Source organism: Alexandromys fortis, unplaced genomic scaffold (assembly GCF_014885135.2).
Source record: "Alexandromys fortis isolate MF-2015 unplaced genomic scaffold, M_Fortis_MF-2015_v1.1 scaffold_21, whole genome shotgun sequence".
NCBI lineage: Eukaryota > Metazoa > Chordata > Mammalia > Rodentia > Cricetidae > Alexandromys > Alexandromys fortis.
Window position 1 is genome coordinate 6,673,607 of NW_026067905.1, and position 13,637 is coordinate 6,687,243.

At 44.8% G+C, this 13,637-nt stretch overlaps 1 protein-coding gene and 1 long non-coding RNA gene across 5 annotated transcripts in view; both read left to right on the top strand.

The window, feature by feature from the left end:
• Positions 1-13,637, top strand: part of Eps8 (EGFR pathway substrate 8, signaling adaptor) — a 180,711-nt gene that overhangs the window by 89,305 nt on the left and 77,769 nt on the right. The window lies entirely within an intron of this gene.
• Positions 1-13,637, top strand: part of LOC126497291 (uncharacterized) — a 421,870-nt gene that overhangs the window by 66,691 nt on the left and 341,542 nt on the right. The window lies entirely within an intron of this gene.

Consider the following 13,637-nt stretch of genomic DNA (forward strand, 5'->3'; position numbering starts at 1 on the left):
GGTTATTCAATGCCAAAGCAAGACTGAAGAATGTTGATAGAGATAGCACAGCTAGGCAAAACCTGAAATATTTACAGCCCAGCTTTTAGAGAAGGTTTGTTGCCTCTGGATGATGCAGAGGAGTTGGGGTGTGCTCCCTTTTGGGAGTGTGTGGATAAGACACATAGAGGGTCACTTTCTCAAACTTTTACATTTCGCACATACAGAGAGGAATTGATCCTTCCCATATGATTTTCTGTGGGCTTTGGATCTCTTCCACTCTTCATGGCCTCCAGAAGTGTTTCAGCCTCTGTGCAGATGATGGAATGAGGCTCATTGGAAAATTCAAGCAAACTTCAGATACCACATTTAAACAGGAAAGTGTGCATGACTTAAAACAGTAGTGAACAAAGTTTGTTAAAATGAGCTTGGACTTAGAAATTTTAGGTTAAGTGGAAATATTGGTGTTTTTACCTTGGTCTCTAAGTTAAAATCAAGAGAAGTTATACAGTCGGGATGTTGGCTAGAGAACTGTATAATTTTATTAAAATCTGTGCAATGAGGAATGTCTTTGGTATGATGTATAAACAGTTACAAAGAAACTATGGGATATATAGTTCATAACTCATTAAAAAGTGATATATTGTTCACCCATAAGAAAAATGGGACTTAAAATTCTCAGTATAAAGAACAAAATGAAACATGGACTGGAGAGCTGCTCAGTGGTTAAGAGGACCAGCAGCTCTTGCAGAGATCTGCGTTTGGTTCCCAGCATCCACATGGCAGTTCACAACAGCTTGTAACTCTAGTTCCAGGTCCCAACACCCTCTTCTGACCTCTGCTAGTTCTAGACACACATGTGGTAGACAGGTATACATGTAAAGACAATTTTATGTTGCTAAGAAAGGTGTCATCTAAGAGAGACTGGAGTTCGGGATGAGCTTTTCAGCTGGGAGTCAGGAATTAGGGAGGAGGAGACGAAGAGGTGACTGTTCTAGACAGGGCAGATAGTTGTCGAGGAGACAGGTGTGGCTGGGGAGATGTCACAGAAGCATCATCGTGCATCTCACATCTGAGGACAGGCGTTTCCCTTGTCCTTTTCATTGTATGTGCAGTGTGGATAGCACACTCCCGGCTGCAAAGGGGTGAACTTTCAGCAAGGCTGATTGAAAAAGCAAGAATAAACGGGCATTTTCTGGGGATTCCTGACATGACCCCAGGTACAGGGATTGCTCAGGGAACAGTGCTCCCCTTCTCTGAAGCCAGACTTGTCCCTTTACCTGAGAAGATGACAGTTGCAAGAGGCCGCTTGGAGCACTTGGGACATCTTCCTAAGCCTCTGTTGTTCTAGTGTCTAAGTGGAGTTTGACCCAGAGGCAGGAGGCTTAGAAAAGGCAGGAAAACAAAGGCAGAGTGGTCTGGCTGGATCCGGATCTGCTCTGAGAATGCACTACCAGGACCAGTCTGAGACAGGATGAGTTTGGCCATGTTGTTAATTAACCATCTGAGGCAGGGTTGATACCCATCATCCTGGGTACCCTGGGAGCTCTCTGACAAGCAGACAGCAAGGGTGAGCAGGTTTAGAGCCGAGTAAAGTTAAAATACAACGCTGAGGAGTGCCTGTCTTTTCGTAAGCGAGGGTGAGCCAAGTTGCGATGACTCCATCCTGGTTCCATCTATAGGCTTAGGCTCATGAGGATTTCATCAAGAAGGGCAAGAAGCGGCATGTTCCCCACATCTGTGCAATAAGATTGTGGTGGCCACAAGAAGGACTATTTTAAAAGATAGTTGCCACAGAATAGAGGTTAATTGTGGATTTGCAAAATTAAGGAGGAAGGGGGTAATTTAGAAGAAAGGGAAAGCAATCTGACGCAGAAGGGAAGGAAGTATACCCACAGTTTCTCCTTTATCCAGTTGCTTTAGTTGGCTTTGAGACAGGGTTGAGCTACTTCAAGCCGGACTTGAGACTTGAACTCACTCTGTGTCCCAGGCTGGCCTCGAACTAGAACAGTCCTCCTGCTTCAGCTTCTGAGTTCTGGGATTGCAGGTATGTGCCACCACATATGATGTCACTGTTACTCTTGTGTGTATGACAGGTACGTGTGTGTGTGTGTATGTGTGTGCATGCACACGTGTGTGTGTGTGTGTGTGTGTGTGTGTGTGTGTGCGCGCGCACGCATACAGACTGCAAAAGGTATTTACTCTCCATGTTTTTTTTAGGCAGGGTCTTACTGAACACAGAATTCATTCATTAGTTCATGCCTTTGCTGGTTAATTAACAACGTGGCCACACTCATCCTGTCTCAGATTGGTCCTGATAGTGCACTCATGCAGCCTGCAGTTCATCTGGTCAGGCTGTCGGGCCAGTAAACGTGGAAACTCGCCTGTCTCTATTTGCCCGACACTGGGGTTCCGGGTCCGTACAGCCATACCCAGCTTTTACATGGGTGCTGGGATCTGAACTCAGGTCCTCATGCTCATCCAGCAAGTTCTTTACTGACTTGAGCCATCTCCTCAGTCCCTGTCACCGATTATTAGGGTGTGCTTGATAATCAACTTGTCACCATGGAAGTGACATAGGTGTGCTTTAGTTTGTTTTGTTTTTGAAAGTAATACATAGAGTAGAATGTAGTTGGGGTGCTCCCACAAAAATGAAAGAATTGGATAAAATTTTCTCAAGTTTATCCAACTCTGGGCCCCTGAAACAACCACCTTTCCCAAATACCCCACTGTTATTTTCTTAAACACTAGTAATAAGTAGATTGATGGTTGTCATTGGCCTTAACGTTTCCAAAGATGTTCCCCAGATGTTCCACAAGGTCCCTCATGATCAGGCTTTTCTCCATCCTTTCTTCCCTCTGTTGCTATCCCTGCCATGGCCACACACAATAAAGTGTCTCCCAGAGCTCATGTCCCTAGTGTACGATGTTTGGGATATACCTGGGATGCTCTGGGACTGGCCATATCCATGCTAATGGGAACAGTCCTGTGCCTTCCAACACTGGCTCCTCTCCCGCTTCCTATAGGATAATAATCTGACATTCCTATAGGATATAATCTGGGTAGACAATTTCATAGGCTGTTTTGCTGGTATCACGGTGACAGCATTTATTAACACATGCTGCCCTTATCTGTTTGCATGTATGCTTTGCTAATCCGAGTGTTCCTGCAGACAGTAAATCATGTTTGCTCTGTATGCCCTCATGCAGGGCACGTCTTGTGGGCCATACATTTCCCCCCAAACAAGGTGGTTAGGGTACCATGTAGTACGCTTCCCTTTGGTAAACAGTCATTCCGTGCATAAGCTGCTGTTCCTTTTACATTTTCCGTAGGATTTAGCTGCTGGCTCTGGTGGAGAATATTAAACAGGCATTTCTTTTTCAGTAGTTCAGTATTGCATCTGTTGGAAGCATATTTCATCTTTTTCTAGGGACACTGGCTCCATAGGCATTTGCCCCCCCTAGAGTCCTCCTAATTTGGCAAAATTATCTGATAATTCTTACTTACATGTTTATGGCATACTGTATTACTGCTCTTAGGAGCATTTATGGTTTAATAGCAGTTCCTAGGGACGAAAATGTTTAACTTGAAAGAATGAATTCATTTCCTTGAGCAGATTTGCATCCACTGCGCAGCTTGGGTAATTGATATGTTTTAAGGAAACGGGGTGGCACTCTGTTGGCCCTGAAATCACACCAGGCATGCTGGCTGACAAGTACCCATTTATATATTTAGTACTTCCCCCGGGAATAGGCTTTTCCTTCAGCTGCTGCTCTGAAGACTCCGGCCACCTTGGATAAATTGCGTCTATTACGGCACTTGCTCCCTATTAATCTGAAGGTCCCCAGGCCTTGGCGTAATTCAGAGTACTTCTGCCTCTCCTCCCCGGAAGTTCTTTCACCAGTTTGGTTCTAGAGATGCACAATCATATAAAGTTTAAGCCAGTTCCTGTGAACTTGTTAGAGATACAGACGGCTTCTCGGTTGCTGACTTGGTGTGTAAAAAGAGTTTTCCTGCTGAAAGTGAAGTTCTAGAGGACTCAGATGTTTGAACTCTTTCCAGGGCGGATTGCTCAAGAGGAAGCAAACAGCACGATCCTGTATAATTGCTTGTTGTTTGGAAGGCGGAAATGTTATGTGTATTTTTCTTCCCCAAGGGCTGTGTTGAGGACAGGATCCTGTCGGTGTTTTTAATAGGTCTGTGGGATATTGCCAATAGGTGGAACTCACAAACAAGCGAGGCTGATATCCACCCGTTTGCCTGGACGATGAGGCATTCGGTTCCTAAACTGACAGAAAAGTCACATGGGAATTTTTAGACGAATGTATGGAAAAATCTAATGAATCTGGGCTTGTTGTATGTAAATATGAAACCCAGCTACATCTTTGTGCATGTGTAATTGTGTGGAGGGCATGCTCTTAACATCTTAGCTGCCCTAAAAGGTGCGGCTCGTAGACCAGGACAGAACATGGAGACTAGGGGTTTGGACTTTTACATTGATCTGTCTGTGTTACCTGTGCCCAGCCTGTGTGATGGTGGACCAGGTAGTCCCTTGCCTTGTGCTTCATTTTCTTGTAAATAGAGAAAATGGTTCATGCCTTCTAGAGGATTTGTGATTATCAGTCATTTTGACACATGGCTAAGATTCTATAGCAGTGTTTGTCACATTTGTGAATTTAACATATATTATTTATTGTTGTTACAAACTATTCTTACATAGTAGCATTACACTGTCAATTCAGAGAGGAGAAAACAATTGCTTAGAAAGTAAAGGCGAATATTTTGGGGTCCGAGAAGATAGATAGCTCATTTGGCAAAGTGTTTGCAGACGGCCTCAGTTTGGTGCCAAGAACCCATGTTAAAACAAACTAGGAGAAGTGTGTGTTTGTAATCCCTGCTGGGAAGGTGGAGATAGGTGGATTCCTGGAGCCTGCTGGCTGGTCAGCTCGGACTACTGGATGAAATCCAGGCCTATTGGAAACTAGTTTTCCCTTCACACAGACACACACACACACACACACACACACACACACACACACTAGCATATATGTACACCTCCCCCCACAAGAGAGTAAATCTTTTGAAGCCCAAAGCAGTGTTTAATTTTGATGGCAGACATGGTATGGATGTTTCTTTATCCACGAGAAACAATTCTGTGAAGAGGGGAGCACGTGAGGACTCCGCGATGATCCCTAGGTTGTTCATGTTTGACTGAACATCTTCCCCCTCAGGACCAGATAACAGCTGCTTGTGGAATGCTCTCTGCTCCGAAAGCTGGCTGGCTTTGGGGAGTTCACGTCTTGGGTCCGTCTTGTGTCAGGATGCCATATTGTCTAACCCAAGCTGGATGGCAATGGCATTGGGGTGCCGAGTCCCTTCCAAGAAAAACACTGGGCGTTTCAGGAAGTGGGCGGGTGAGTCAGAGGACAGCACTTTTCCTCTTAGTCAGTCTTGAACTTGCTGGAAACAGACTGACTTTCACCCAGAGTTCTGCTTTTCAGATCGGATGTTCTCTCAGTGGACAGCACCACGCTGACAGCAGAACTCTGTTAGTGTCTGCCCTCAGCCCACACAGTGAGTCTTAGTAAGTGTGGCCGGTGAGTTCTTTAAAAAAAAAAAACATTTCAGTTCAGTTCTACGCCCTTAAGCTAGTTTCTTCTCCAGGACAGTTGTGCTTCAGGCAGGCGTGACATGAAGCAGCTATCGGTGTAAATATTAGAAGGAAATCTGTAGTACCACTTGTTTTGGTCACAAAATATCCCATTGCTCTTAACACAAATATATTTGTGGCATATTCTGGCAGAATGGGGATTACTTTTCCAAAGACTGTACTAGTATGTAGAAGAGAGGTGAATTCCTCAGAGTGGTTCTTCATAGTAACATTTAAAAATTCTAAGTTCATGCTATATGATTACTCAAAGAAAAGATGAGGACACGCCCTCTCCAAGGTATGGTTACGAAGGTTTTATTGTAGCTGTGAGGAAGAGCAGTTACCAAATGACGAGGTGTCCGTGTCTTTGAGCTGGTTAGGAAAATCTTTTATAGGAGAGGTGGAGGCAGGTGGAGAGGTGGCTCATCAGTCAATAGCACTTGCTTCTGCTGCTCATCCACAGGACATGGGCTGAATTCTCAGCACCCACACTGGGCAGCTCACAGCTTCCTGTAACTCCAGCTCTCGAAGATCCGGTGCCCTCTGGAACTCATTGTGTAGCCCTCACACTCAGAGAAATCCCTCTGCCTGTGCTCCTGAGTGTGAGGAATATATATTATATGATAATAATATATATTATCAAGCACTTGGGCTTGGATTAGCTGGGGCCATTGATCTTTCTCACTGGCTCTCAGTCACTGTAGGTTTTATCCTGTTTCCTCTCACGCAGGGAACATGCTGGCTCTTGGCAGCCCTGGGCGTCCCTGAGATCTGAACGGTTGTTTCTGTTGAGCACCAAAGAATGCCTCTCATATCTTATAAAATCCAAATGCTTGTTTCCTAGAAACATTTCCCCTTTATCATCCTGGAATGGAATGGCTTGGCCCTTGGCACAGCACTCAGCTAATGACTTCGAGCGTGGTCCTGCATCATTCTCGGGTCTGCTGAGAAGCGAGGGTTTTTGCGAAAGCAAAGACGGAGTCCCCAGTGGCCACAAGCTTTGTGTTATAGGCTAGCTTTGCGGAGACCCAGGAGAAGAACACTGTTTATGTTACTCCCTTGCTCCAGAGATAAGATATGTTTCTACTCTGTGCTTTCTTCCGCTCTCTGCTGACAGGTGGTCTGTGCAGGTGAACTCACGTGCAATGAGCAGACCACCAGGTTAGCAGTGTGGCTTTTGCTCAGTCTAACGACGTGCATTTGGAGGCTGCACAGCACCTGTGCAGAGACCCTAGCTTCCTGTTTGATCCACACTGTCTGGAAGCCCATGAGTGAACATGACACATGAATGAACAGAGATGGGGGCAGAGTGGAAAGCCAGGGATAGTACTGGCTTCTACATTCCGTGTTCTTTCTAACCTCTGCACAAACCCATATCATCCTGCTGTCTGGGATGTCCCGTGAGGGTTCAGTAGCGGCTTTCCTCTTGTGATGCTTGCTGCTGGGATGATGCTGTCATTGCACAGTGGCGAGAACTGGAGAGGGGAGAGGATAAAATTGCAGTCGCCTGGTAGTTACTTCTGAGCCACTGTGACTATAGTATCCCACTGGAACTACTTAAGGAACGAAGGGTTTACTTTGGCTCAGCGTTTCAAAGCGTTTCTGTGGGCACAGGGACGGCATGCAGGAAGAGCTCAGTGTGGGAGTCTGTGGCGGAGAGTGTTCCTGACAAGGAGGGCCAGGAAGCAGAGAGAATGGCTAGAGCCAGGACTGGTACAGCTTGCTTTCAAATGCACACCCCTTATTGCCTACTTCTGCTAGCCAGGCTCTGCTTCGTAATAGTTCCACAGCACATGAGTGCGAACATGCACACACACACACACACACACGAACAAGTGTTAAAAAACATGCACCTGCAAAGGACATTTCCGTTTCAAGCCATAATAATGAGTTTATTCTAATGAGGAAGGTGGCTGACCAGAGCAATCCAGAGAGAGGCAGCAGGAGGGACAAGCCCTGTGCAGCGTGGAATAGAATTGACAATGCTGATGGAGTTCCTGATTGACCTTGTTCAGCCAGGTTTTAAATGTATTCTCTTTATAACTCAACTCAACATTTCCTCACACACACACACACACACACACACACACACACACACTTTTTGAATACTTCTACATTCTGTCTCAGAAAATTTGAAATAAGTAAACATCTTCACTTGGCCAAGTAATTTGGTTAAGTAACTCATGGAAATAATTTTTTCTCTTCTTTAAAAAAATTATTTATTATTCTCCCATACAATACATCCTGACTACAATTTCCCTTCCTTCACGCCTCCCAGTCCCCTCCCTCTGCGCACACCGCCCTTCTCCTCTACATACTCCCTGCCCCCAATCTCCCTCCAGAAAAAAGCAGGCCTCGCAGGGATGTCAGCTGAATGTGGCACAACAAGATGCGGTAAGACTAGATGCAGACCACAGCAAGATGAGGTAAAACTAGATGCAGACCCTCACCACAAAACTGGATGAGACAACCCAGTAGGAGGAAAGGAGTCCCAAGTGCAGGTAAAAGAGTCAGAGATTATCCGCCCCCCCCCCCAAGATGATTTTCAAAAAGGCTTTTTTGGTAACTATAGATCTGTGCTGTTTTACCTCATTTAACTAGCGCCATAAAAGTTTTAAATATGTATATTGTTCATATACATTGCCCATGCTTTGCCAAGGCTAGGTCAGGGTGGCACATGCCCTTTTAGAACTCTTGCTCTTGTGGGACTGCAGGGTGCCTGTCCTCATCCTGTACCATCCTTGCCCTTACCCTCATCCTCTTTCCAGTTGTCCCCAGCGCCCCTTGCCGCTCGCTGCCTCATAAGATTGCTCAATCTGGAGCTCTGTTCTGACAACTGTCAGACCCTTTCCAGGCAATCTGTGGGATTTCATGTGTAATGAGCGTATCACAAAAGAAAAAGATTCTACAATTATTGATCTTTTTTTCTTAAGTGAGCATGAGGTTTGGAGGCGGGGCAAATCCTCCTCTGTTACTTTCCTGTGTGTGGCAGACTGGTTGAGTTTATCCCACCTTCCACCTCTAGTTGTTTCTTAGTAACGCTAGGCATGGGCTCGTCACTCATTTCTGGTTCCATGGGCCTGATTGACCTGCTGAATGCAGACAGTGGCGTTCCTGCTTATTGAGGTTATGGTGACAGTGGCAGACGATGGTGCCTGTGAAGGGCCCTGACCGAGGAGCAGTGTGGCTCTTCCTCTTCCTCCTCAGTGGCTACTCCTGTTGGTAAAGTTTAGTCCCCTTAGTGCGTTGATTTTATCAACTCATTGGCTAAAAATGGGGACAGTTTTCTTACTAAACAGTGGAGAGTTGGAATTAATTAGAGAGGTTTTTATGTAGAAAAGTTAAAGACAACTTACTAGTCTTTTAAAAAAATGACTTATTGCTTTTAAAATATTTATTTTATTTTTAATTATGTGTGTATACATGTCTGTGTTGGTACCGGTGTGTACAGACTTCAGAAGAAGGCATCAGATCCCCTGGAACTAGAGTCACAGATGGTTATGAGCTGCCATATGGGAGCTGGGAATCGAACCCCAGTCCTATACAAGAGCAGGCAGTGCTCTGTACTATTGAGCCATCTCTCCAGCCCTGACTTCTTATTTTTATATACCTCATTTTAACTAAGATGTTATGCATTTCTTCCTAGGGATTTTGTTTTTGGTTCTACATCCATTTTCTCAATAGCTTAGAGATGGGAATTACAGGAATAGAGAGAAGGACTTGTCTGTCCTGTGTCCCTGACCCTGGAGAGATTTTCCGTGTTTCTGTCTTCATGCTTGCTCGACAAGTCCACCTTCACACCCTGGACAAAACCCACGCAGTATGACCAGGAGCTCGCCATGCCTTTGTGCTTCTCTCTCTTGCGGATCCAAACGCCTCTCGTTTTGCATCTTTTAAAGAGCTACGGCGTGTTGTGGGTTTACTCTGTTAATCCCAGGTGTTCATGTTCAGGAATGGAATTCCTGGCAAATATTTCTCGAGGGCTTATGAATTGACACTGGCTGCGGAGCGGACACGCTACCAAGGAAAAAACAGTTCCATTTCTGCCCGAGGGGAACAGGAGGTTGATTGTCTCCAGTTTCCTGATTCATCAGACCCAGACACTTGAAGGTGATGTAGGCAGAGTTAGTGTTTCACATTTAACACTAGCTTTTTGTACGATTTTTCACCTCCGTTTGCCTTCATTCTGTTGTTTATTTTCAGACACACACCAGAGATCAGATAAAGAGCAGTGTTCTGCGTCTTAATTGTGCGTTCATTTCCTCCTCAGCAGAGTTTCAGGTCTGTTGTGCCAGCTGAGAAACATCGACAACATAATAAATGCATACATTCTTCATGCCAAAGACTTGCTACTTATCCTGAATTTGAAATGGGGAAATTCTGAAATACCATTTTCCGAATTCCTTTCTCAGTTTTAGACTTGTTTAAAGTCTGTAGCCAGATGCGCGTCAGCATGCATTTATGTATTCTTATCAAGGCTGACTTTTATAGTTCTTCTGCTTCTAAGAAAACGAGACTATTTTCAGTCCTCTGGGTGATTTGTGTACTTCATGCTGCTCTCTAGCTAGCTTCTAAGTTCCGTGAAGACAGGAGCTGTATTAGTGCGTTTTCCCACTGCTATGCCGAAGAACCCGAGATAATCAGCTTACAAGCAAGAAAGGCTGTGCTTTGGGGCTTCGAGTTTCAGACCGTGGTAATTGTCTCTGTTTCTTTTGGACCTAGTGCCTGCACTAGTCAGGTTTTCACTGCTGTGTCAGAAGAATCTAAGGGTAGAAGGGTTCACTTTGGCTCACAGTTTGAAGGAGTAGTCCATCCTGGTGAGGAAGGCATGGGTGTCGGAGTGTGAGGCAGCTGGTCCCATGGCCTCTGCCATCAGGAGGCAGAGAAGAGATGGCTGCTGGTCCTCAGATCACTTCCTCCTTTTTATTTAGCCAGGAACCATGGCCCATGGACTAGCCACCTGCATTCAGGATGGGTTTTTCACTCTCAGTTAAGCCTCTCTAGACCGCCTCCTCACAGGTACAATGAGAGGCAAGTCTCCTAGGTGATTCTAAATCAAGATCAGCCACCACGATGATGTAGTCCACTGTGCTTGGATGTGGCAGGAGATGACTGTCCCCATGCTGACTGGAAGCAGAGGGAGGAGCAGGGAGAGAGCAGGTCTCACCGTGTTAAAAAAAATTCAAGGTCCTGACCCTAGTGACCCAGTGTCCATCTATCAGATCCTCCTAAGAATCCTACCATCTCCTAATAGCACCAAAGGCCAGTGGCGGTGCCTACACATGGGAACCTCTGTTGGGAGCACTTACTTAAACCACAGCAGAAACCATGCCTGTTTTCTCTCCTGCAGAATAAATGTATAGAGCTGCCCTGACCTTCATGGTAGGCATTAGTCATATTAGCAATTTATATTTAAATTTAAGCTAATTTGGTGAAACCTAAAATCCAGTTCTTCACGAACTGCATTGAGTGGTGCTAATATAATTAATACGTCAATTAAGAGCCTGTCATTGTAGTTCATACTTATAATCTCAGTACTCAGGAAACAAGGAGGAGAACCATTGAGAGTCCAAATCCAGCCTAGTGAGTTCCAGGATAGTCTGAGCTACAAAGTGAGACCCTGTCTTATAGAACAGCCACAACAACCACAGCCACCGCCCACCACAGCAACAAAACCGGCTGGAGAGATGGCTCAGTGGTTAAGAGCACCTGTTGCTCTTGCATGGGTCTAGCGTTCTATTCCCAGCAACATCAGGTGGCTCACAACTATCTGTAACTCCAGCTCCAGGGTATCCAATGCCCTTCTGGGACTTCTGGGGGCACTGAACCCATGTGTTACATATACATACATGTAAAATAATAATAAATAAATCTTTAAAAATCAAGGAAATAACACACACGCACAAAGTCTATCTACTAAGAAAGCTGCATTGGGCAGTGTTTGTCTAGAGCTCAGATAGGCACCTTTGATGAATGGGTGAGTGAGGACTCCAGTTGACTGGTGCCGATCAGGGCTGTGTGAATGTCCTTTGAGCACTGGTTCACAAAGGTCATTTTGGCTAACGTTTTTGCTCTTGGCATTGCCCTAGCCAGTGTCACAGTATTGGATTTGTCATTAGCAAGAAGAAAATACCAGTTGTTAATAGTGCTTAAAAGCATGACACAGGGTAAGGTGTTGAGTCCTAGCCCTCTTATAGGATAGCTATTGACATCATGGCTAAGCTATTTTTTACTTATATAAATAACTTTTATAAACCCCAGATTCTTCATTAAAATGAGAATAAGAAGTGTTTATGACCCCTTTCAGTTGGTAAGAATTAAGTAAAATAACACAATTTAAGTACTTGGCCCAGTGGCTTAAACTCTAAAGAAATGAGCCTTAATGGGCTTACTCTAATGAAGTGGTGAGCTGGGCCTGTGTTTACCTCAGGTCTTGTATGTGGAGGTTTCTGCAGACGTGGTAACTTAGAAGTGTGTTCAGAAGTCTATCTTCCTGCAGTATTAAGGGCCACATTTACGACTGTTTATAAATAAATAGAAAATGTTCAGTAGTTGAGACTTTATTCTTTTTTCTTTATTTTTATTTGTGTGTGTGTGTGTTCATGGGGTCTTCACCTGTAGTTAAAAGTGGCTATGAATCACCTCATAAGGGGGCTGGGCACCAAACTCTGGTCTTCTGCAGAAATAGCAAACACGCTTAACCACTGAACCAGTTCTCTAGCCCCCTTTCTTTAGACAGTTTATATATAAACATAAACATATGTATATACATGCATACATGTATGTGTATATACACACATATGAATGTCTTGTATTATATGGGCTGTCTATTACTGTATGGTATCCCCGTCTTTTCCATCAGAACTTTCTCTTCTCTGTTAGTCCCCCAGTGGCCATCCTGATGTGAGATTCCCCTCTGTATGCTGTGAATGTTTTATTACCATTGGTTAATAAAGAAGCTGTTTCAGCCAATGGCTTCAGCAGAGCAAGGCCAGGCAGGAAATCTGAACAGAGATGTAGAGGGAGAGTAGGCAGAGTCAAAGAGACGCCATGTAGCTGCAGAAGGAGGACACACTGGAATCTTAGGAACCTTACCAGTAGGCCACAGCCTTGTGGCGATACACAGATTGATAGAAATGGGTTAATTTAAGATGTAAGAGCTAGCTAGGAATACGCTAAAGTCATTGGCCAATCAGTGTTGTAATTAATGTCGTTTCTGTGTGATTATTTGGGTCTGGGCAGCTGGGAAACGAATGAGCTGTCTCCTACTGCACTCTCCTGATAGAGAAATGACACCCTTTTTTTTCAGCAACCATTAACAGCCATTACCTCCTCTGGAAGGGGTGGGGTCTCATGGGTACCTCCTGTATCCATTGATGGGAAGTTGGAGGGCCCAACCTAGTGCAGGTACCATAGCTACTATGGGTTCATGGTTTCAGTAGTCATATGGTACTGGACAGCAGCATCTCATGACACTCTTCCCCATCCTTCAGCTCTTAAGTTCTTTCCACTCTGACTTTCCTGGGCCTTGGAGCAGGGTGAGTGGGGTGTGATGTATCCCCTTGGAGCCTGAGTGCTCATCAGTCACTCATTCCATTGCTCAGACCAAATGCAAGTCTCGGCGTCCACCATCACCTTCTGCTGAAAGGGGTCTCTCTGCCCCAGGCTATTCGCCTGTGGCCAGGCTCATAAATATTTAGAAGGCACTTTTGACTTCATACTCAAAAGGCTTTAATTTTTTCTTCAATTGTTATGACTGTATAAATAAGGAAATGGCCTGCGAAGATTTTCATGTGACTTTGGTTGGCAATGTAATTTTAAGGTGAGCTCACCAAGATCTCTGTGCTTGTTTTGGGTTAACTCATGAAGAATGTGTTCCAGGTTTTATTCCCTCATGTGGGCTTTTCCTAACACACACAGGCAAACCAGCAACAAACCTGATAATCAGAATATGTAAATTAGCAATTTGCCAACGAGGGGTGAATTTCAGGTTGCATTTATGCTCCCA